This window comes from Talpa occidentalis, unplaced genomic scaffold (genome assembly GCF_014898055.3).
Source record: "Talpa occidentalis isolate TD23 unplaced genomic scaffold, MPIMG_talOcc4v2.1 talOcc4.12, whole genome shotgun sequence".
Lineage (NCBI taxonomy): Eukaryota > Metazoa > Chordata > Mammalia > Eulipotyphla > Talpidae > Talpa > Talpa occidentalis.
Genome location: NW_023601212.1, coordinates 90600331 through 90622611, shown reverse-complemented (window position 1 = coordinate 90622611; position 22281 = coordinate 90600331). Strand labels below are relative to the sequence as shown.

The window sequence follows — 22281 nt, the reverse complement described above, 5'->3', positions numbered from 1 at the left end:
TTATCCAGGTTTTTAAGATTCCTGTGACTGTAGTAAGGAAGAAGAGTTACTTGATCAAAATTTCTTGAAACCAGGTTTCAAAGCACTTGGCTAAAAGAAATGCTTCTACTCTTGGAATTCTAGAGTGTTGTTAAAATTCCATGGTCGTGACGATTATCATAGAGGACATTTCCTCCTTTGAAAAATATGCTAAACCATTGGGGGAGTTGATGCACCAAATTGCTTCCCTTAATGTCCTCCAGAAGCTACAATTTCACCCAGCCTGTGATGGGGTTTTTCTATTTTCATAATTAAGTGATAAGAAAAACCTGTTCTCTATACTCTTCAAAGAAGTCATGCTAGATAAAGTAGCTTTTACTGTTTACTAACTTTCAAAAATGTTTAACCATGTGAGATAGAGAGAGTTCTACAATGTTTTAAGTGTGGCCACACTTCTTTCTTAAGCAAAGGGTACAGAATGGAATTTACCATTAGCTGGAGGCCTTTCTCCTGGTTGGCTGCCATCTGTAATAAAGATAGCTCGCAGAACTTCACAAGTGCTTCCACGTCCCAGAACTGTGCCAAGGGCATGGTACACGTTACTCCTTCACAGAACCCTCACCACCTTCGCGGGAAGACTCCTTGCAGATGAGAGAAAGTAGGCTCATAGCCTCCTGCCTTCAAAGCCACACATTTTAAGATGTTGTCTCTGACATGTGCTGTGTTTATACAGCTATTTAGCAGAAGATAGAAGGGAATTTCATTTTTGGCAGATCAATATTGTCCCAGGTCTGTACATACATAATAAATCGATGTGCTCCCTTCAGGGTCATTTGAGCTTCTCAAGCTGTTTTCTCCTGTTCAGTGACAGAGAAAGGGAAGCTCCTTGAGCACCTGTCTTTACTTGTTATAATCAGATTCTAGGCTATCTACACTTCCCACTTTAAGTACAGACCTAGAGTGTCTCCTCTTCCAGGTTAAAAAAAAATTTTGTTTAAAAGCTTGTGTAATTTTTTTTTTGAAGAATAGGTAGATCTTTTAACACAGCTTCATTGAGATATAATCCACATGCCATATGATTCATGCATTTAAAGTGTGCAGCTTGATAATTTTTAGCATATTCACAGATCTGCGTGGCTATCACCACCATCAATGTTACAATATTTTCATCCCTCAAAAAATCCTGTACCTGTTACCTAGCATCCCCCTATTTCCTGATTTCCCCTCCTGCAGCCCTAAGCAGCTGCTACTACTTGGGCTCTTTACTCTGGACTTCATTTGAAAGGAATCGGGTCATAGGCGGTCTCTTGTGGCTGATCTTTCATTTAGAATAATGTTTCCAGGGTTCATCCATGTTGTAATGGGTACCCGTACTTTCCTCCTTTGTGGTCAATAAGAGCCCTTGGTATGAATAAATAAATCTTTTTTTAAAAAAACAAGTAATGCTGCCATGCACATTAGCATACAAGTGTTGGTGTAGATGGCCACTTTTTAAGTTGGTAACTCAACTTATCACATTTTTTTAAAGATTTATTTATTTATGCATACAAGAACTGGGGTACAGGCCAGAGGTGCAGGGTCTGAGAGGACTCACCAGAGACAGAGTGGGCAACAGAAAAGGCAGATTGACTGAAATACATTGCTGAGGGGAGCAGGGGGCGAGAAAGCAGAGGTCTGCTTCACCATGTGGTTTGCTCCCTGGCCAGCCAGGGATCGAACTCATGCTACAGAGTCTGAGGGTAGCTTCATAGTGTGGTGCTTAACCCCTTGCGCCACCAAGGAGGCCCTCAACTTGAGAAACTGACAAACTGTTTCTGAAAGGGCTGAACCACTTTACCTTACCAACCATAATAGACAAAAGTCCCCGTTTCTCCAAATCCTTCTGATTTAGCCACCAGAGTTTGCATGAATAGCATCTCACTGGTTTTTGAGCATCTTTTCATCTGCTTTTGGCCACTGTGTAAGGAAAATACCTGCTTAGCTTGTTTGGCCAGTTTTCAGTTGGGCTATTGTCTTTTTATTGTTGAGTTGCAATAGTTCTTCGTGTATTTTTGATACAATCTGTTATCAAATATATTATTTTAGGTTTTTGTCTCCCATTCCGTGGGTTATCTTTTTACTTTTTTTTGGATGACTTTGGGAAATGTGAGCTCTACTCCTTTATTCTTCTTTTTCACGATTGTTTTTGGCTATTCTGAGTCCTTTGTATTTCTACGTGAATTTTAGAATCAGTTTGTCAATTTCCATAGAGACAGCTGGGATGCTGATAGGGATTGTACTGAATTTGGGTAGTATTGCCATCTTTGCAACGTTAAGTTCATGGAGAGAGCCATGAACCTGAAATGTTTTGCATCTACTTAGATCTTTCAGATTTTTTCAACAGTTTTGTAATTTTCATAAGATATGTTTTGCTCTTTTCTTAAGTTCATTCCTAAGCATTTAGATGTTTAGTAAAGACATAAGGGGTTCTTATGAATTAAGTATGTGAGTTTTCCTGAGCATGTGGGTTTGGTGAGCTGCTATTTTGGTGGTGCTCTTACATGTTTTTGCCTCCCCTTAGCTGGTTGCCACGTTCTGGGTAAAGAACATCAGATGGTTACATTTCAGTGGAGTGACTGGCCGCTGAGCTTCTGAACAAACCATAACAAAGACTTTCTTCCCCTAGTATTTACTATAAAAATATGTTTGTTGAAAAAACTCACACACCAAATCACTTGAACAAAAACTACCACTCACTTCTTATTGTGTCTACATTCACTTAGGTTTTTAAAACAAAGCTATATACATAATTTTTAAAATGAAATGATACCACCCAAGAATTTTCTGTATCCCGCTTTTTAGACTTAACAGGTTATAGAAATTTCCATGGTACATGTAAATAGACGTTAAAAAATTGAGATACAACTGACATATAATGATTGTATTAGTTTCAGCTATAAAACAATAATGACTTGATATCTGTATATGTTGCAAAACCATCACCACTGTAAGTCTAGTGAACATTCATCATCACAGTTACCATTTTTTTCCTTGTATGAAAACTTTTTAGATCCAGCCCTTTAGCAACTTTCTATAATAATACAATATTATTAACTGTGATCATCATGCAGGAGAATAAATCTACTTTTTAACAATAGCTCTATTGGGATAAGTGATATTAATGTTCCATAGTTGAACTTTATTGATGGATTTTAGGCTATTCCTAGCAGTAGTTTTCTATCGCATCTATGCTTAGCAGCTTTTATTTCATTTCATTTTTTAAATTTATTTGTGCATACAAGAACTGGGGTGTAGGCCAGAGGTACAGGTGTGTGTGTGTGAGAGAGAGGGTTCACCAGAGACAGAGTGGGGAGTAGAACAGGCAGATCTACTGAAACACACTGCTGAGGGGAGCAGCGAGCGAGACAGGAGAGGTCTGCTGCACCACGTGGGTCGGCTCCCTGGCTGGGGATCAAACCTAGGCCCCAGTGGCTGGCAATAGTTTGACAGCCCTGAGACTTCAACCCCTGAGCCAGGGAGGCCATACATATGCTCAGCAGCTTTTAAACAGTCTCCTGTTCTTGTTTTTTGTGTGAGAGTTGAAAGGTGGGATTTTTTTTTTGGTAACAGCTTTATCGAGGTATGATTGATCCTCAATAAACTGCACATATAAGCTGGACTATTATACTTGACACATGAATGTACCATGAAACCATCACCGCAGTCTAGAGATTTACATATCCTTTATTCCTCAGAGTTTCCTTTTGACCCTTGGTAATCCTCTCCAGCCCTTCCCTACCCTTTCTCGTCCCTGGGTAATTGTTTACCTGATTTCTGTCACTATAGATTAGTTTGCATTTTCTAGATTTTTACAAATGGAATAATACAGCATGCCTCTGGAGTCTGTCTGGGAGATCTGGCTCCCTGCTTCCAGCTGTGTGACCCTGGATAAATTACTCAACCTCCCTGTGCCTCAGTGTCTTCATCTATAAAAATGAAAAAGAAAAAAGAAAAGTACCTAATGGAACTAGAATGAGGATTAAATGGACTAAGACATGCTATGTACATAAAACAATTCCTGGCACAAAATGAACACTCTAGAAATATCAGCTCTTTTTACTAAGACCCAGTGCAGCAAATGTTATTAGAATTTTACTGCAAGCACAGCACAGCCTTTATTGCTTTCTGCTTAGGCATCTTGCATAGGTTCGCCTACATTTATGCTGTGAAACAATATTCACAAGCTCCTTGACAAACACACAAGTGGAGAGCCAACACCCTCAGCTTGTAGGAGGCTTTGTTTTAATAAAAGAAAGAACAATCTCATGATTTTTGTTATAGTAGTCATCATTGACTTATTTAATATACTGGACACACTAATAATAACAACTAACAATTGTTGAGTACCTTATATGCTAAAGGTGTAGTAAGTGAGAGGCAGAGTGTTAGTGGGGAGAAATGCCTTCTAGGTAAAGTAACTTGCCTGTGAACACATAACCTGATAAAAGTGGCAAAGATGGAATTCGAATATCTGACCTCAAAACCCGGCCCTTACTACTCTGCCACCAATTTCTTACATTATCAATTTCTTATATATATTAGAGATTGGCAACAGGAAGCTTCTTTTCAGTATGTGGAAATGTGTGATTTTACATATTACTATTGTATGCCAGAATATAATGGGACTTGCTGGAGTGCTTCACATACTTTCTCTCACAGAACTCTAAGAAATGCCTTGGATCACATCAGTCACTGAGCCATTGTTTGTAGTATCCAGAAAATGAGCTCTTGTTCCTTGAAAGTTGAGAAGTAAGCCAAAAATCTGGAAGGGGGAAAAAATCCCATGTTTATTAAAGCACATTTGTATGCAATGTACATCATTCAAAACTCTCTTCTAATTGTGATGTATATGCCTCTGGTTACTGAAAACTTTTCAGGGCTAAACAATGTACTTTTCTATTGAAAACAAAGAGTATCTTCTATTCTTTGTTAACATATGTATTATGTTTAGCACAAACTTTTCAGTCTAGAACAATAACCTTTTTTTCATTGATAACAAGAAATGCTGAAAAATTAGAAGTTTGAGCTCTAAATATGAACCTTCTAGAATTATAAAAATATATAATATTATGCAGGAAACACAATCAGAAAATATAAATCATATTGTTCATCTGTGTTTCTTGATTTTAGGATAACAAGTACATTTCTGACAAATGACAGTAAAAATAATAGTGGGATTTTTATTCAATAAATATTTGTCTTCCCAACTGTGTGCTAAGTGAAAGAGTTTTAAATATGGATTTATTTTAGGTTTGAGCTGGGTCTCCCATATTTCCCTAAAGGAATCCTATTTGTCTCTAACTGATAGTTTCCTTCATAGGTTCGATTTTTTTTTTAAAGATTTGTTTATTTATTTATATAAGCACTGGGTGCAGTCAGAAGGGCAGGAGGGTGAGAGAATTCACCAGAGCCAGAGTGGGGAACAGAACAGGCAGACTGACGAAGTACACTGCTGAGGGGAGCAGTGGACGAGACAGGAGAGGTCTGCTGTGCCATGTTGGTTGCTCCCTGGCCGGCTGGGGATCGAACTCATGCTGCAGAGGCTGTAGATTGCTTCATAGAGCGGTGCTTAACCCCTTGCGCCACCAGGGAGGCCCCATGCTACCGATTATTAGTAAATCTATCTCCCTAGTATGTCCAAAATCCATCCCTTTTCGGTTCCCATTGCCATTCCTTTAGCTCAGGTTTCTCATCATCCTTTATATGAGCTACCAGATAACCTCCTCCATGTGTCCCCAAGCTGCTAGTGCCCATTCCCTCCTACCCCTTCTTCTTTGTGGCTTCTAGAATAAGAGGCCATTGCTTTGTTGAACAATTTCAAGTGCCTTCTTCTTGCTCTCAGGATATGACCCAAGCCCTTTGAGGCCCTAGGTTATGTAGGATTCTGTTTACCTTCAGCCTCGCTTCTTGTTACTCCTCTACTTAGCATCAGTGCCCTCCATACGGCAGCATTCTGTACTTCCTTGGTTTAATACCCCCACCCCCCAATACATCCCCCTCCTCCTTGTCTCCCATGCAGCATCCTGTGCTCAGAATGTCCGTCACCATCTCCTGTCTGGTTCCCACTGTTTCTGTAGGCCGCAGCTCAGGGACGTGCTTCTCCAGGAAGCCTTCCTTGATTTCCTCCTCTGAATTAGGTCTCCTGCTTCATGACTTCAGGGGTCTATGCTCACCCCCTTTCTAGAAATCCCTCTGGGATGATCTTATTGTGTAAGGTCTTGTTGTATAGTCTCTTATCACTGTGATCCTATTACCTACTACACTTCCTGCAGTTAGTTGGTCCCTTGAAAATGTGTTTTGGGTGAATGAATGAATCATCCTACTCTAGATCCCCGATGAAACAGCTTGAGGAAATTGTCATGAAGATTTATCTGCATTTTGAATAAATTGTTTCGGAGAGTGTGGAAACCAAGCCAAATGATTGAATCTCTGTGAAACTCTGAAGCATTAGAACCCAAACAGATAACTATTCCTTATTTCTGTAATGCTGGCCCTGCCCTTAGCATATTTAAAAAGACATTTTTTAAGAATGAAATGTCGGGCCTCCCCCGTGGCACAGCGGTTGGGCGCTGGGTTGTGAAGCTGCCCGCAGCCTCTGCAGCGCCGGTTCGATCCCCGGCTGCTCCTCGGCCATCGGAGGAGGGTCCCACATGGCGCGCAGACCTCTCCTGCCGCCCGCTGCTCCCCTCAGCAGTGTACTTCGGTCCTTCTGCCTGCTCTGCTCCCCGCTCTGGCTCTGGTGAATTCTCTCACCCTCCCAAGCTTCTGACTGTACCCAGTGCTTGTATGTATAAATCAATCAATCAATCAATCAATAAATAAATCTTTAAAAAAAAAAAAAGAATGAAATGTCTCTGTTTGCTTTTTTTTTTTTTTTTCCAAGATTTATTTATTTATTTATTTATTCATACAAGAGCTGGGGTACAGGCCAGAGGCACGGGAGGGTGAGAGGATTCACCAGAGACAGAGTGGGGAACAGAACAGGCAGACGGACCGAATCACTGCTGAGGGGAGCAGCAGGCGAGACAGGAGAGGTCTGCCATGCCATGCGGGCATCTCCCTGGCCAGCTGGGAATCGAACCCGTGCTGCAGAGGCTGTGGACAGCTTCATAGCGCTGCGCTCAACCCACTGTGCCACCCGGGAGGCCCCCATTTTTTTTCCTTGAACCACGTGGCCCTCCCCATTCTCATTCTCTTTTCCGAATTAAGATGTTATATGTCCTTTTACAGTTCTTCATCCTATTCTTGACATCAAGAGAAAAATGATGAATTTCTCTGACATGTTTTATTCTCTAGAATCTATTCATAATTTAAGCAGATTAAATGAGCAAGTAGTCATTTGGAAATGGGGAAAAATCATAGAAGTCATTTTTTAAAATCTCAAGTGAAAGTTCATTTATTTTAAACAATAATCATATAGTCATAAATATATAACTTTTGGGGAGATAGAAATATGGGCCTAATATGTATCTTTACCTTTAGAGTATATGATTTAATTTTCCTTTTTTACAAACCAAATTTCAGCTTTCATTTGATGTTTGTTGTAAACAAAATCTGTGCCTCCTAGTTATAAAAGCTTCATCTGTTTGTATTAAAATTACTTCTAGTGTTACAGTGCAAGCTTCTTTTTGCTTATTGAACCTGCCATTAGCTGACATTATCGATGCAGATTTGCTGAAGTTCAACCAACAGTAAGTAAATTTATTCAAATATTACCTACAAAAAGATCTCATGTAGGCAAACTTACTAGAGTCTCCATATCTCAATTATATTATCATTACAAATCACACATCGTTAGAGGCATCCTCAGGAATTAGAGAGCAGACTATAATGGGATATTCGTAATTATTTGCCCTGGGCCACTTCTTCTGAGAAGACCTCATAACTTTTCTTATCCCTCAGGTTCACATAGTCAATGCCACAACAGGGTCAAATCTCAGAAACCAAAGTGAAATCTTGGAGAGCTTTAGGTTCCACGTAGTATAATGCATATTATTACACTAGATGATAAGGCAAAATAACCTTCGCTCTGTGACATTACAGGAATTAGAGTAAAAATCAAGGTCCATCCTATTTTTTTTTAACTTGAAAAAGTACAAGCTAATGATGAGAGGTTTTGCTCTTTGGTATGGCTATAAAATTCACTTCATTGGCAAATATTTTCTGATATGTGCCTTTTATGGAGTAGAGAGGAATGTATTATTTCAAGATGGGCACATTCTTAACATGCTCTGTAGAAACATCTAGACCACATGAACTTTTAAAATTTTTTATGTAACTTCACTGTAGGAAAGCATTGCCAACCCAGATGCTTGATTTCCTTTTCATATAATTCCTCTCCTGTTTTGGGGTTTTATTACTAAGTCATGTTTGGAGTGAAGAGCAAGATTGTGGGCTCCTTAGGGTTCAGGACCATGTCCCTAGTGCTCAGAAAAGTGACTGGCTCAACCCCCTTTTTATTTTTTTATTTTTCTTTTTTTTTCAACTCCCTTTTTAAAAATGAATAAATTAACAGCAGTTGCTGCAGGAAACATTCTCAAGTTCTTTTTCAATGAGTCTGAGTACAAATAAGGTAAATGTCTCAAAGAGTCAGAAAGGGAAGGAAATCACTGTTGACCAAGTGCCAGTGTGTGTAAGCACTGCATGGCTTTTGTTCACTCAGGTATCACACAAGCCTTGTATGGTTGAGTCAACAATATTGATTGTCTCCTGTGTGTCCTGTACTGTGTCAAACACTCGGGTTACAATCCAGCAGGTGCTGTAACATATTCTTCAGATCATCTGGCCTGCTGGATGCTTCTGACTTACTCTTAGGATACCTGCGCTCTTTACCAAGAGTCATCATTTCTGTTTCAAGTTCATTAACATCAGAGGCATTTTTATAATGACAACATTTAATTACACTTTGATTTTATAATCTTAGGAAACAAGTGTGAAATGAAAGTTCTTTCTATGAAAACTGAGTTGAATGCTTTAGAAAGACTTGATAAAGAGGGTTGTGAATAAATCTGATTTGGTGGAAATATTTGGGTGGGGAGAGTCATAAAAATCTAAAGGTATTCTGTGCTCAAATTTCCTTTTAAACAATGTTAGGTTCTCTCTATAACCGAGTGTAGACATTGTGGATCATGTAATGTGGATGCTGTACATGCAAGAAGGATGGCACATGGTTTCTTTCTTTGGTTTCTTTCATCAAAGAAAGAAACCAATGGGAAGATTGATGAATGAGTACAGCTAAGTTCAAACAGAAGGTTTAATGTCTCTTCTTCCACATTTTTATAGTTGTTGCTGTTGTGAACCAACTGTTCTTATTATATCAGATAAGAATTTAATGCAGTGAGCAAAGTCAGAGATGGCCCTGGCCCTGTGGCACCTGCAGCTGATGGTGGAGATAACAATTATTATTATTCAGTCATCATACAATCATCATCATTCTCATCATCACTTTCTCAAGGTAATATAAGCAACAGATTGAAGAACTAGGAATGAGATCGAACCTGTGATCATGAAATCAAACTTCCAATTCTTTGGCCTCATCTCTCTCTTACCTTTCTTTTCTTCTTTTCCCCTGCCTTTTTTGTCCTTTCTCCTCCTCCCCCCTTTTCCTTTTTTCTCTTCCTCAGTTGTACCATTATTTTAAATATAAGATTTCAGTTTATACACTCAATGCTCTTATAAGACACAATCATCAAAACATGTGTATGGCAGGATCCTTACTAGGATCACATTAAAGTAATCCTTAGTGAAATATGGGTGGAGGGGGCCTCCCTGGTGGCACAAGGGGTTAAGTCTCAGCACTATGAAGCTATCCGCAGCCACTGCAGCATGAGTTTGATCCCCGGCCAGGGAGCTACAAACATGGTGCAACAGACCTCTCCTGTCTTGCCCGCTGCTCCCCTCAGCAGTGGATTTCAGTCCATCTGCCTGTTCTGTTCTCTACTCTGTCTCTGGTGAATCCTTTCACCCCCCGCACCTCTGGCCTGTACCCCACTTCTTGTATGCATAAATAAATAAATCTTAAAACAAAAAGAGAAATGTGGGTGGAAAGATTTGGGCCTCATTCCCCCTTCACTACTTACTAGCCACGTGACCATGAAAAAATACATCTGCTTTCCCATTTCTAAAATAATGTCTTCCCCATGAGCTTGTGGTGGGGTTTAAATGAAATAATACACATGATACACTTTGGATCTCAGTTTCTTCCTTTAAGAGTTAGGTTCTTAGAGTTCTAGAACCCCTTATGAATAAGAGGGTGATACTCTGACTAGTTTACTATTCTACTATGGCAAAAAAGTTTTTGATCAGCCCATGCACATATACTCACATCTATATACATGAAATTTGTGTGTCTGTACTTGTTTCTAGTCTCCTCTCCACAATGGTCTTTGGCATCAATGCCGTGTTTACCAAACCTTCTCAGGCTTAAAAGCTCCTGTGCTGATATTCTCTAGGTTAAACCAGTTTGATACGGAAACTCAAACAAAAGGTAGAGTTAAAAAAAAAAATCTTTAAGGGCCTCCCCGGTGGTGCAGCGGTTGAGCGCTGGGTTGCGAAGCTGCCCACAACCTCTGCAGCGCCAGTTCGATCCCTGGCTGCTCCCCGGCCACCAGAGGAGGGTCCTGCATAGCGCGCAGACCTCTCCTGCCGCCCACTGCTCCCCTCAGCAGTGTACTTCGGTCCTTCTGCCTGCTCTGCTCCCCACTCTGGCTCTGGTGAATTCTCTCGCCCTCCCGTGCTTCTGACTGTACCCAGTGCTTGTATAAATAAATAAATAAATCTGAAAAAAAAAGAGAAAAGCCAACTATTAAAAAAAAAAAAACTTTAATATAGAAATATGAATGCAAGCTCAGCCTTTTACATTGATGATCAGACAATTATTTTGGACTTTGGTTACTATCATTCATTAACTCATAGATCTTGAGTAAGCTATAATATGAAAAGTATTAATGTCAAAGGAACTTTAATAGACTCTTCAAGGGCATTCTCTAAATTATATATGCCACATGTGCCTATGTAATTCACACCTGGCTACACGCTGATTGCTCTGAGTCATTCATTTGTTTCATTCCGCAAATGTTTCTGAGGGTCTGATATTATGTGCCAGGTTCAATGGTGCTGGGGAAGGGACTGAGGAATCTTCAAGGAGCCACACAGATTATAAAACACTGTGATAAGGGCCTCATCAGGAGCAAAACAAGGCACTGTGGCAAAACAAAGAAGAGATTCCTATTTCCGTTTGCCTTGGGTCAGTGGGCACTTCACAGAAGAGGTGGTTCTTTTTTTTCTTGAGTTATGCAATATTTATTCAAGTGAAATTCTTCCAATATTTTTTGGAAGAGAGGTACTTTACACTAATGCCATTCTGTAGAGCAACATCTTAGAGAAAGTGCTTATGCTATTCACCTTTTTAATCTTTTTAAAAAATTATTTATTTATTTTATTTTTTACATCATTGTTCATTTTTAAACAATATTTGCTCCCCCCCCCCCAGGTATAGTCCCGGTAGAATTTCCTTCGCCAATGCACCCATGCACCATCACCTCAGTCCCCTGAGCTCCTCCCTCCCTCCCCCTGATACCACTCTCTCCTCCTGCCTCTGGTATGTCTCTGATTTATCATTCATTGAATGTTTTAGTTTTTTTTCTTTTTTCTTTCTTAAGATTTATTTATTTATTTATTTATACAAGCACTGGGTACAGTCAGAAGTGCAGAAGGGTGAGAGAATTCACCAGAGCCAGAGCGGGGAGCAGAGCAGGCAGAAGGACTGAAGTACACTGCTGAGGGGAGCAGCGGGCGGCAGGAGAGGTCTGCGCGCCATGTGGGACCCTCCTCTGGTGGCCGGGGAGCAGCCGGGGATCGAACCGGCGATTTAGAGGCTGCGGGCAGCTTCGCAACCCAGCGCTCAACCGCTGCGCCACCGGGGAGGCCCTGTTTTAGTTTTGTTGTGTTTTGTACTGTTATTATTGTTTTTACACTGATGTTTTATTTGGGCCCCCTATATTCCTGCTATAAGTGAAACCATCTGATATTTTTCTTTTTCCCTGAAGAGGTAGGTCTTGAGCTGAGTTTTGGAGGCTAAGTTGAACTTCTCCTCCTGAACACAAAGGAATGTCATTCCAGGCAGAAAAACAGCACAGCAAATGTCTGGAAGCAAGAGAGACCTGTCAATGAGCTGTTAATTTATTCCCTTGACAAATGTTATTAAGATCCTGTCACACCCAGAATTAATGTGAACAAAACCACAGATATCTCTGCCCTCATAGAGCTTCCATTCTAGTGAAAGGAAGGCAGATAAGTGAAATACAGAGCATGTTGGTGATAATTCTCTGGTGAAATATAAAGCAAGACTCGTCCAGTAGGATGATGGGAACGGCCTCACCTAGCAGGTGAATTTGAATAAAGACATGAAGAAAAAGGGGAGGGGACCATGGCGGATCTCTAGGGGACAGTTCCTGCAGAAAACATGACAAGGGCAATAGCACCCAGCTTGCCTGACCTGGGTCTGACAAGGAGGCCATCCAGGGTGGCGGGAGCAGAGTCATCCAGAGGGAGGCCAGCTTTCATGGGTCCCCGTCACCCTACTCTGTTACCTTTGGGTCCACTGTGAGTTAATGGTGATGATGAGGCAGTGGAGAATTTATTTGTTTGTTTGATTTCATTTTGGAGGGTTATGTTTTTAGGATCACAGCAGGACTGAGCAGAAAGTACACTGAGTTCTTATATGCTCTGCTCTCCTGGCTGCACAGCTTCCTCCACTATCTCCATACCCGCCCCTCTAGTATCACATTTATTATAATAAATGACATGTCCAAAGTCCATAGTTTGCATTGGAGTTCGCTCTCAGTGGTGTACATTCCTTGGGTTTTAACAAATGGATAAGGACCAGCCTCTGCCATTATGGTGTTATGTAGAATGGGTTCACTGCCCTAAAAGTCTTCTGTGCTCTTAATCCTTCCCATTCCCGGTCCCAATAACCACTCATCTCTTTCCTGTCTGTGTGGTTTGTCTTTTCCAGACTGTCCTGCGGTTGGAAGCATGCAGCATGTCACCTGTTGAGACAGGCTGCTGTCATTTGGTAACATGCACTTAAGGTGCGTCCATGTCTCTTCAGAGCTGGATAGCTCACATCTTTCTTTTTTTCTTTTCTAGGGTTTTGCTTCATGTTTACCACGAGGCTTGCATATGACAACTTGTATTTGTAGCAGTCTGTTTTAAGTTGATGACAACTTAAGTTGGAATGCATTCTAAAGTTCTACATTTGGGTCCACTGTGCATATTTTACACTTTTGATGTCACATTTTACATCTTTTTTTTTTAAAGCAAACATTGTTTATTTTTATTTATTTATATTTTTAAGGCTTTATTTATGCATACAAGAGCTGGGGTACAGGCCAGAGGTGCGGGGGGTGAGAGGATTCACCAGACACAGAGTGGGGAGCAGAACAGGCAGACTGACCGAAATACACTGCTGAGGGGAGCAGTAGGCAAGACAGGAGAGGTCTGGCTCGCCATGTGGGTTTCTCCCTGGCCGGCCGGGGATTGAACTCGTGCTGCAGAGGCTGTGGATTGCTTCATAGTGCGATGCTTAACAACCCCTTGCGCCACCAGGGAGGCCCATTTTACATCTGTTTTGAAACACATATCTATACAAACTTTTTCTCCCATCATCATTCCTCCTGTCTTCTTGACCCTTTCCCTCCCTTCTCCCTTTTGACCTCAGAGGTGATAGTTCATGTGCTTTTAGTTGTGAGTAATACTCCATTGTCAGTATGCCCAACAGTTTACTTACCCCTTTACCTACTTAAGGATATCTTGGGGGCCTCCCTGGCGGTCTAGGGGTTAAATCTCAGTACTATCACCATGACAGCCCACCGTGGCCTGATTTTGATCCTTGGCCGGGGAGCAACCCACATGGTGCAGCAGACTGCTCCTGTCTTTCCCGCTGCTCCCCTCAGCAGTGTATTTCAGTAGATCTGCCTGTTCTGCTCCCCACTGTGTCTCTGGTAAATCCTCTCACACACACACCCACCTCTGGCCTACACCCCAGTTCTTTGCTACAAAAATAAAATAAATAAAATCTTTTTTAAAAAAGGATAGCTTGGAAGCCCTTCATCTTGGAAATTATAGTGAACAGCAGAGTGCTTTTGGTAGGTGTCATTTCTAGAAGTAAATGCAGAATACAGTGGGCACAAACACTGACTGAGCCTGTAGCTCCCACTGGATGGCAAAGATGTGATCTCTCAGATGCATTGTGGCAAGGTAGTGTGGGTCGGTGTGGATCCAGAGAGGCCTGAGATCTGGTGGCATGCTTGGGAGAACTACGAGTGGCTTAATGGAGCTTGAGAAGCATGGATATGATGCTAAAAGAAACGGAATATTATTGTTAAGTGGAGGAGTAGTAATATCAGATTTGCCTTTGAAAAGATAACCTGCAGTGTGGAGAACGTTTGAAGGGAAGTTAACCAAATGGCAGAGAAAGAACAGTTTGAAGGACACTGAACTGATTTTATTTGAGAAATACTGAGGTAAAGCAAGGTAATGTGGAGGCAAGGAGGAGATAGACAGCAGAGAGAGTAAGGAGTTAGAACCAACAGAACCCAGTGGCTCTTGCCTGCAGAAGGGTGACACATGATGGGGTAACTGTGAAGAAAGGAGTTGAGCATGCGAAGAAAGTGAAGGTGGGCTGTTCTGGTCTGCATGTCTTCTGTAGCCCCGGAAGGAACACTTTCTTTGTCTCAGCTTCTCTGGTCTACCAAAGGAAGGTTTTCCCACTGGCACTAGGGAAGATTGCTCAAAACCCACGTATACCATTAAAAACTTCAGTCTTGTAGAAGTAAATCATGGTGGCTAAAAGAATCTGGAGTAGAAAGGACACAAAGTTCCCATCACTCATAGATAGAAGAGCAATGGAGGAAGAAGGCGTGAACTTAACTTGTGCCCCTCTGAGTTTTTGTTGAGAATAGAGGCCCTAAAGCAATGGTTCTTATCCACGATGCATATTGCAGTCACTTGGATTTGAAACCGTGCTGATTGCCCCAGACTGGTTAAATGAGAATCTCAGGGGATAAATTCCAGGCATCTGTATTTTTTAAAGTTCCCTAGCTTGTTTTATTGTGTAGCCAAATGTCGAGAACCTAGAGATTTACTTCCTTGGAAACAGAGGCTCCAGAGACTAATTTCCTGTTGATTCAGGCATGGATATGTTGACAACCAGACACGTTGGCAATATAATCTCATGACACCATGGGCATTTTTAAAGGTCTAAACTTACTCTGGGCACTCTGGTGTGGTTTATCTTTAAGGGATAATGTCATGTTTGGTATCTGGTGACCTCATGTAGCTAATGCTAATCGGATAGTGACCGACTGAAGTCCAGAAGCTGACTGTACACTTAGCAGCACAGGGCTTGAGGCCCAGAGAGTGCTTTGAGATGCACCAGCATGACGAATCTAATAGAAATGTCTAATCTAGCAAAAATGTCTGAAATAAAGTTCATACCTGCATGTGAGTTTTCTAATAGCTTATGATTATTTTACTGTTACTCTAGCTGGACCCATGTAGCTCAGAGGTCTTATTCTTTCCCCTGACATTTTTGAAAAATTATTTAAGTTTAACAGAAGTATTTTCTTCTTATTGACTTAAGGATGTGCTATTCAGCAGCCAGTAATTTTGATGGTTATGTTTATTGTTTAATGAAACGGGGTGCTTGGCAAGGAAACCAAGGTGTGGTCTCTTAGAGGTGTAAAATGCCTCATGCAGTGATATTAAAAATCAATTATCTTGGGGCCTCCCCGGTGGCGCAGCAGTTGAGCACTGGGTTGCGAAGCTGCCCGCAGCCTCTGCAGCACCAGTTCGATTCCCGGCTGCTCCCCGGCCACCGGAGGAGGTTCCCACATGGCGCGCAGACCTCTCCTGCCGCCCGCTGCTCCCCTCAGAAGTGTACTTTGGTCCTACTGCCTGCTCTGCTCCCTGCTCTGGCTCTGGTGAATTTTCTCACCCTCTGGTGCTTCTGACTGTACCCAGTGCTTGTATAAATAAATAAATAAATCTTAAAAAAAAAAAAAAAAGAATTCACATGGCATCTGTGGGTGAGGCAGACCTGAAAGTCCAGCTCAGTGAGCCAAGTCCAGGGCAGAGATAAGCCCAGGGTGCAGGAGAAGCATCAGCTTGGGACCAGCTTGGGATGCGGAGTCCTCGCTGACTCCATGTGGGAGCACCTGTCTTATAGTCCTGCCCAACACCTGATGCTTGCTGGACATTCTGGAATAGATTCATTTTCCCTAGTGGTCAGAGCCTGCCAATTAATTTGTTGAATTACAGTATCTTTTGTCACTACTTTGCAGGAAACCTAAATAAAATCCATTACTAAAAAAAAAAAAGTTTTCTATGATCAATCTGCTATACATACAAGTGTTTTTAAAAATTACACATGCTGCTTTCCTTTTGCATGTCTTTTCTCAAAAAAACTTACAACAGATTCTTCCAAAATTATACTTGCAACAAAAGCTTAGAGAGTGATAGTGACATAAACACTGCATTGAACACTGGCCAAGCAGCAGCTCCACAGTGAATTGCTTCTGGGTGAATTACCAGCAAATAACAAATAAAAGACTTGTCATTTAAGTAATAAAAATATCCTTGGTGTTTAATTATATGTAGCCAATCATTAAAATAAACTTTGAAACTGTTTTGAAAAACAAGTGTTGTCCATAGGATTTTCTTTAGCACAGGATTTTCTTTAGCAGCAAGCCTGGAAATTCTCAGGCAGAAACTCTTTCTCTCTTGTTTCACGGCTTCTATTTCATACTAGGATTAAATTGGTAGCCTTATTCAGGGTTAAAGATTAGGTTTCCCAACTGGAGATGAGTTAATCTTAGATATTGTACTGGTGCTGGTGGGTTTTGTTCTTTCAAAGTATCAATTCTGTGTCTATACCGTTGGTCCTGATATTGTACTGGTGCTGGTGGGTTTTGTTCTTTCAAAGTATCAATTCTGTGTCTATACCGTTGGTCCTGCTGTAGATCTGAAATACTTATTTTTATGTAATGTAAATATGTAAATATTTTTACATATTCTTGATCTATCTATGAGGCCATTGAAACAGAACCTTGAAGAAGTTTAAAAAAATGATCCATCCTCAGTCCTTCCTAGTGGCACAGGGGTTAAGACGCAAACTATGAAGCAATCTGCAGCCACTGCAGCACGAGTTCGATTCCCGGCTGGCTAGGGAGAAACCCACATGGGGGGACAGACCTCTCCTGTCTCACCCGCTGCTCCCCTCAGCAGTGTACTTCGGTCCATCTGCCTGTTCTGTTCCACGCTCTGTCTCTTGTGAATCCTCTCACCCCCCGCATCTCTGGCCTATACCCCAATTCTTGTATAAAAATGAATAAATCTTTAAAAAAATATGATCCATCCTCTGAAAAGCTCATGCAGCCTTCTAGAGGATCACTGGAAGAGTATGAGATAGCCCACAGCTAGAACACTCCATGTGTGTTTTAGATCCATCACAGCCTCGAATGTTGTACTTTGGTGAGACATGACTTTCCCGGCCCCATCACTGTCTATTTGGAAAGACAGGATTGAAAATATACTCAGAATATTACAGCTGCAAAAAAGTTATACACATGTGCATATGTACTTGTTGGGATTGTTGGATGAGCATTGGGATTATCAATTTGTCTTTAACCAGGTTGTTCTTACAATAAGTCCATTTACCTGCTGGCACGAACACAAGCACTTGTAGCATTCTTAAGTATTGCAAACATTTGGCTCAAAAGATTATGACTGAGGCTAAATCAGTTTACTGATAATGTGTCAGAAACAGAGCTATGATGTGTGATTTCATGGAGGAAATTCTGTCTAGAAGGTGATAGGACCACAATAATCAGTGCTGATGTTGGTTTCTTCCCCATAGCTCACTTCTCTTCCTCTTATAAATAATGTTTCATTGCAAAGGGACTTTCTGGAGATAAGATTATGTCCAAAGGAGAAGATAACCAATATTAGGGTTGGTTTTTTTTTTTTTTTAGAAATATTAAACTGTTACTTTTCTCCATTTAGTCTTTATAGGTGGAAACAGTAACAAGAGCCCCCAATCTCTATCAAAGAAAACAGGTAAACCAGGAGTTAAATCCTCACATTTCCAATTCAGCAGTGTGGATGTCTCAGGCTATTAGTGTGCTTGACATTTGTTATAGGCCATTGCCTTTCAGTGAGTGTCTTAATTAATTTCCACAGTGTAGATGCCTTTCTTCTTTACAAATGATGATTTTCCCCTCTTCCTTCTGATAATTTTTTTAAAATTTATTTATTTTTTGCATAGAAGAACTAGGGTTTAGGCCAGAGGTGCAGGGGTGAGGGAAATGAGAGGATTCACCAGAGGATTCACAGAGTGAATCAGTAAGATCTACTGAAATATATGGCTGAGGGGAGCAGTGGACAAGACAGGAGAGGTCTGCTGTGCCATGTGGGTCAGCTCCCTGACCGGGGAACGAACTCGTGCTGCAGTGGCTGGTGACAGCTTCATAGTGCTCACTTTAACCCCTGTGCCGCTAGGGAGGCCCTAAATGCTGTTGTCTTTTGGAGAGATTTTCAGTTTAGATCTAGGTGAAAATCTCATCTCCAGACTGACTAACAGTATATGAACCTAGTTAATTAACTATGTAGTGAACAGGATTAATTAACCTAACTCTTAGTCTCTTTAGGGTTATTGTGGAAATTAGTAAGCATGAAAGGAAGGCATCAAACAGGGCAGGCACATAGTAAGTCTGTAAAACATATTACACCATCTTTCTTCCCAGAAGGCACTCTACAGGCCGACCTCAGCGAGGAGAAAGTCCCTCTGTTCCTGATATAGCAGTAGTTACGTGAACACAGCTTCTCTTGACCCTAATTCACAAGAGACAATATTTAGCCTTCTTTGGCCTCTTCCATCCTAAGCACCTCTTTTCTCTGCAGGACAGAGACAATTTTGCCTAAATTGTCTATTTTTTATGCGAATTACCATGAACATCTTTCATAGACTGCATCAGGAAGCTACTTGATTAATTGTATATATTTGTTGAGCGTCTATTGATAGTAGAAAAGGGGAGTGGGAAGCAGTCAGACTTTGCTTTAATTCTGTGATGTGAAAGATGGGAAATAGTATAGGATTAGGGTGAGAGAATGATGATGTATGTGGCTCCCTTGACCTCCTAATGCTGAATTTACAAATGGCTTAATAGGTGTAAGCTAAGACAAGAAAATGAGGGAGAAGACACCTGGCAGAGATATCTTAGAATGGTACAAGCTGCAGGTAAACATCTTTCTTTTGAACATAGAGCATTATGAGAAAAAATTGTTTGCAAATTGTTTTCAGAGGTACAATTGTTGTTATTATAAAATAAAATTAAATATATTCTTTTGTGGTTGTCTCTTTGCCCTCATTGCAATGTAAGCTTTGTGAGGCTAAGAATCATTGTTGATTTATCTACTCTATATCCCAGAGCACCTAAAATGGTAAATGTGAAATATTTATTGAGTGAATGAAATTATAAGCAGGGCATAGGAATTATTTTTCTACCAGGCATTCATTCAAAAACATTAACGTTGGGGCCTCCCCGGTGGCGCAGCGGTTGAGCGCTGGGTTGCGAAGCTGCCCGCAGCCTCTGCAGCGCCGGTTCGATCCCCGGCTGCTCCCCGGCCACCAGAGGAGGGTCCCACATGGCGCGCAGACCTCTCCTGCCGCCCGCTGCTCCCCTCAGCAGTGTGCTTCGGTCCTTCTGCCTGCTCTGCTCCCCGCTCTGGCTCTGGTGAATTCTCTCACCCTCCCGTGCTTCTGACTGTGCCCAGTGCTTGTATAAATAAATAAAATAAATCTTAAAAAAAAAAAAAGTCTCTTTAAAAAAAAAAGCAAAACATTAAGGTTGGAATGAACATTCTGAAAGCATAAAAACCTACATGCTCAATAGGTCTGTCCATATCCCGGTCAAGTGAATGGTATGTGAGAGAGGAAACAAAATCCTGTAAATCATAAGCATCTTTCCTGACATAGAGTACTATCTTAAGAGAAAGAGGAAATCTTAAGAAAAAACCAGGAAGTCTGAGAAAATCTTCCAAGGGTAGCAAGTGATTCAATAGGAAATGGCCTTAACTTTGCAGAATACGAAGTTGTTAAATGGTTGCAACTTCAAGAATACAGTGTGGGTTTAAAAGCAAAGGGTCTTAGACGACAACATGGTAGTTATCAAATTGCCTGTTCGTTTAAATGTTCATCCCCCTGCCTGCCCTTGAACTCCCAGCCTTGGGCTTTTTCTCGGCAGTGCTGTCAGCATGCTCACACAAAGCTTTGCCTCTGCAAATTATCACAGGTGTCCCCCATGCCCCAGCTCACCATGGGAAAAAGAGGAAAAGACAATTCTGTCTTGGAGATGGAAAATCTCCCAGAGAGAACCCCTGGCAGCTGGAATCCAATTTCTTGATATTTCTGACACAGGAATCTGTTACAACTAGAGAACGCTGAAGGATAATGGGCTCCTGCTGCTCACCAAACACTCAGATAAAAAGCACAGAGGTGCCTCAGCCAAGCAGCCTTTTCATAAAACAGTGGATTTCTGAGCACATATTGTAGTAATTCTGCAACGAGCAGCTTCTGGCTATGGCTCTGTGGTTTTTTCCATTTAAAGGTTTTGATTAGGTCACTTCCTTTCTTCTTTGTATTTGACACATGTGTGATTTAGGCTGCTGCAAAGTGGGACTTGCGTTTCAATGGCCTTCTTGGCCTCTCACACCCATGGTCGGTCCAGTTCTGCCTGGTCTGTCTCGTTCCAATCTGAGTAGTGGTGCGAGAAGCTTCAAGCTTCTGGGCACCCACAACAAGCTCAAAAACATAATCGTAACCTTGTCTTCTCATTCTCGAGATCTGTGCTCAGCTGTTTCAAGCCTCCTGTATCCTGGTTAGTGGGGAGCAATTAGAATCACTGAATCCTTTCCCTGTCGTGATCAGAGGCAACCTACTTATGGTAATTTGGACTTAAGTGCTAATAATAAGAAAGATGTATTATTCAGGCCACCTTGACTACGAGTGACAGAAACCCAGCACAGGCTAGCTTAAACAACAAAGGAACTTACGAGCTCATACAGCTGAAATTCAGGCAGCACTGCCTCGAAGGAGGCCCCCGACGATGCTGAGAACCTGTCCTCCGTCTCTGGCACCTTTGTCTTGGGCTCAAGCCTGTGCAACATGGCAGCAATATGCCTCCAGGTTTACGTGGGCCTGACAGCCTATGGCTCTCGAAGAAACATGCAGTGTCTCAGTAGCATGGTAGAAGCCCCCACGTGGACCTGGAAGACTGTGTGTGAGTCAGTGCCCATCCCTGACAGTCGGGGTCCCCTGAAGGCTCCCCTGACCCACCTTCTGGGCTGTGCCTGGCCTTTGGGCAGCCGGCCTCCACTGACATTAAGGCTAAGACAGGCAGACTCTAGAGGCGGGGAGAGGAATTTTCTTAAAGGCAGTGCAGGGGGAAATTTCAGAGGATCTCCCCCTTTTACCTCCTTTGGTTCCTTGACTACCCCCAAATAAATGGACAGGAGAGAGGTTAGCAAGAGGAAAGGTAAATTTAAAATCGTGCATAAAATAGAGAATCTAGTGAATGAGCAAAAGAGCCAGTTAGATAGCTTTTAGACAAAGAGGCAATAAATCTGTGTAGGGCTGACAGGACAAAGAAATTCTTGAAAGTTTTGATTCTGACAGTGAATTTGGTGAGCTAAGTAGAGCTTGTTTACACAGCTTCCTGTCCCTGTCTCTGACATAAGGCTGTCTCTCCATCCCTGTGCTGAGAGGGCACCTTTCACAGAGATTCATTTCCTCCTTTCATGGGGAATAGAGAGCAGGAGGGTCAGAGACAATTCTGCTTTTAGGAGAAAGGAAGGTTTAAGGTGTCATTGATTTGCTGACTGTTTCTTTAGTTGAAAATAATATGCTGCTTTGGCACATCTTGGGGTGACCTGATCTGGGGCCCAACAGAAGGAATACCAGAAAGACAAAACACCACGTGCCCCAAGAAATGAGGTTGTCCATAGAAAGTTTAGGTGGAGCAGAAGGGTAACCTTATCCTGATAGCCCCCAGGGGCTGCCAGTACTTCTAGACATGACTGCCAGTACATGTTGGATGGCTGACCCCGTGATCCAAGCCCCTGGGTCTGCCTCAGAGCCCAGCAAGTAGGGGCAAAAAAGGGACGATGGTGGTCATTATTTCCTGGACCTGGTAGAAGTCAAGGTGA

At 41.7% G+C, this 22281-nt stretch overlaps 1 long non-coding RNA gene across 2 annotated transcripts in view; it reads left to right on the top strand.

Annotated features, from left to right (window-relative positions):
- The window catches only part of LOC119241839 (uncharacterized), a 32328-nt gene that overhangs the window by 7702 nt on the left and 2345 nt on the right, over positions 1 to 22281 (top strand). The window contains exons 3-5 of one of the 2 annotated variants that reach the window (XR_005124379.2): positions 7626 to 7709; positions 9301 to 9472; positions 13034 to 13109. This is a non-coding gene — a long non-coding RNA (uncharacterized LOC119241839). Of the gene's footprint in view, positions 1 to 7625; positions 7710 to 9300; positions 9473 to 13033; positions 13110 to 13167; positions 13353 to 22281 lie in introns of those variants that run through there. The other variant, XR_005124380.2, reaches the window with a different exon arrangement.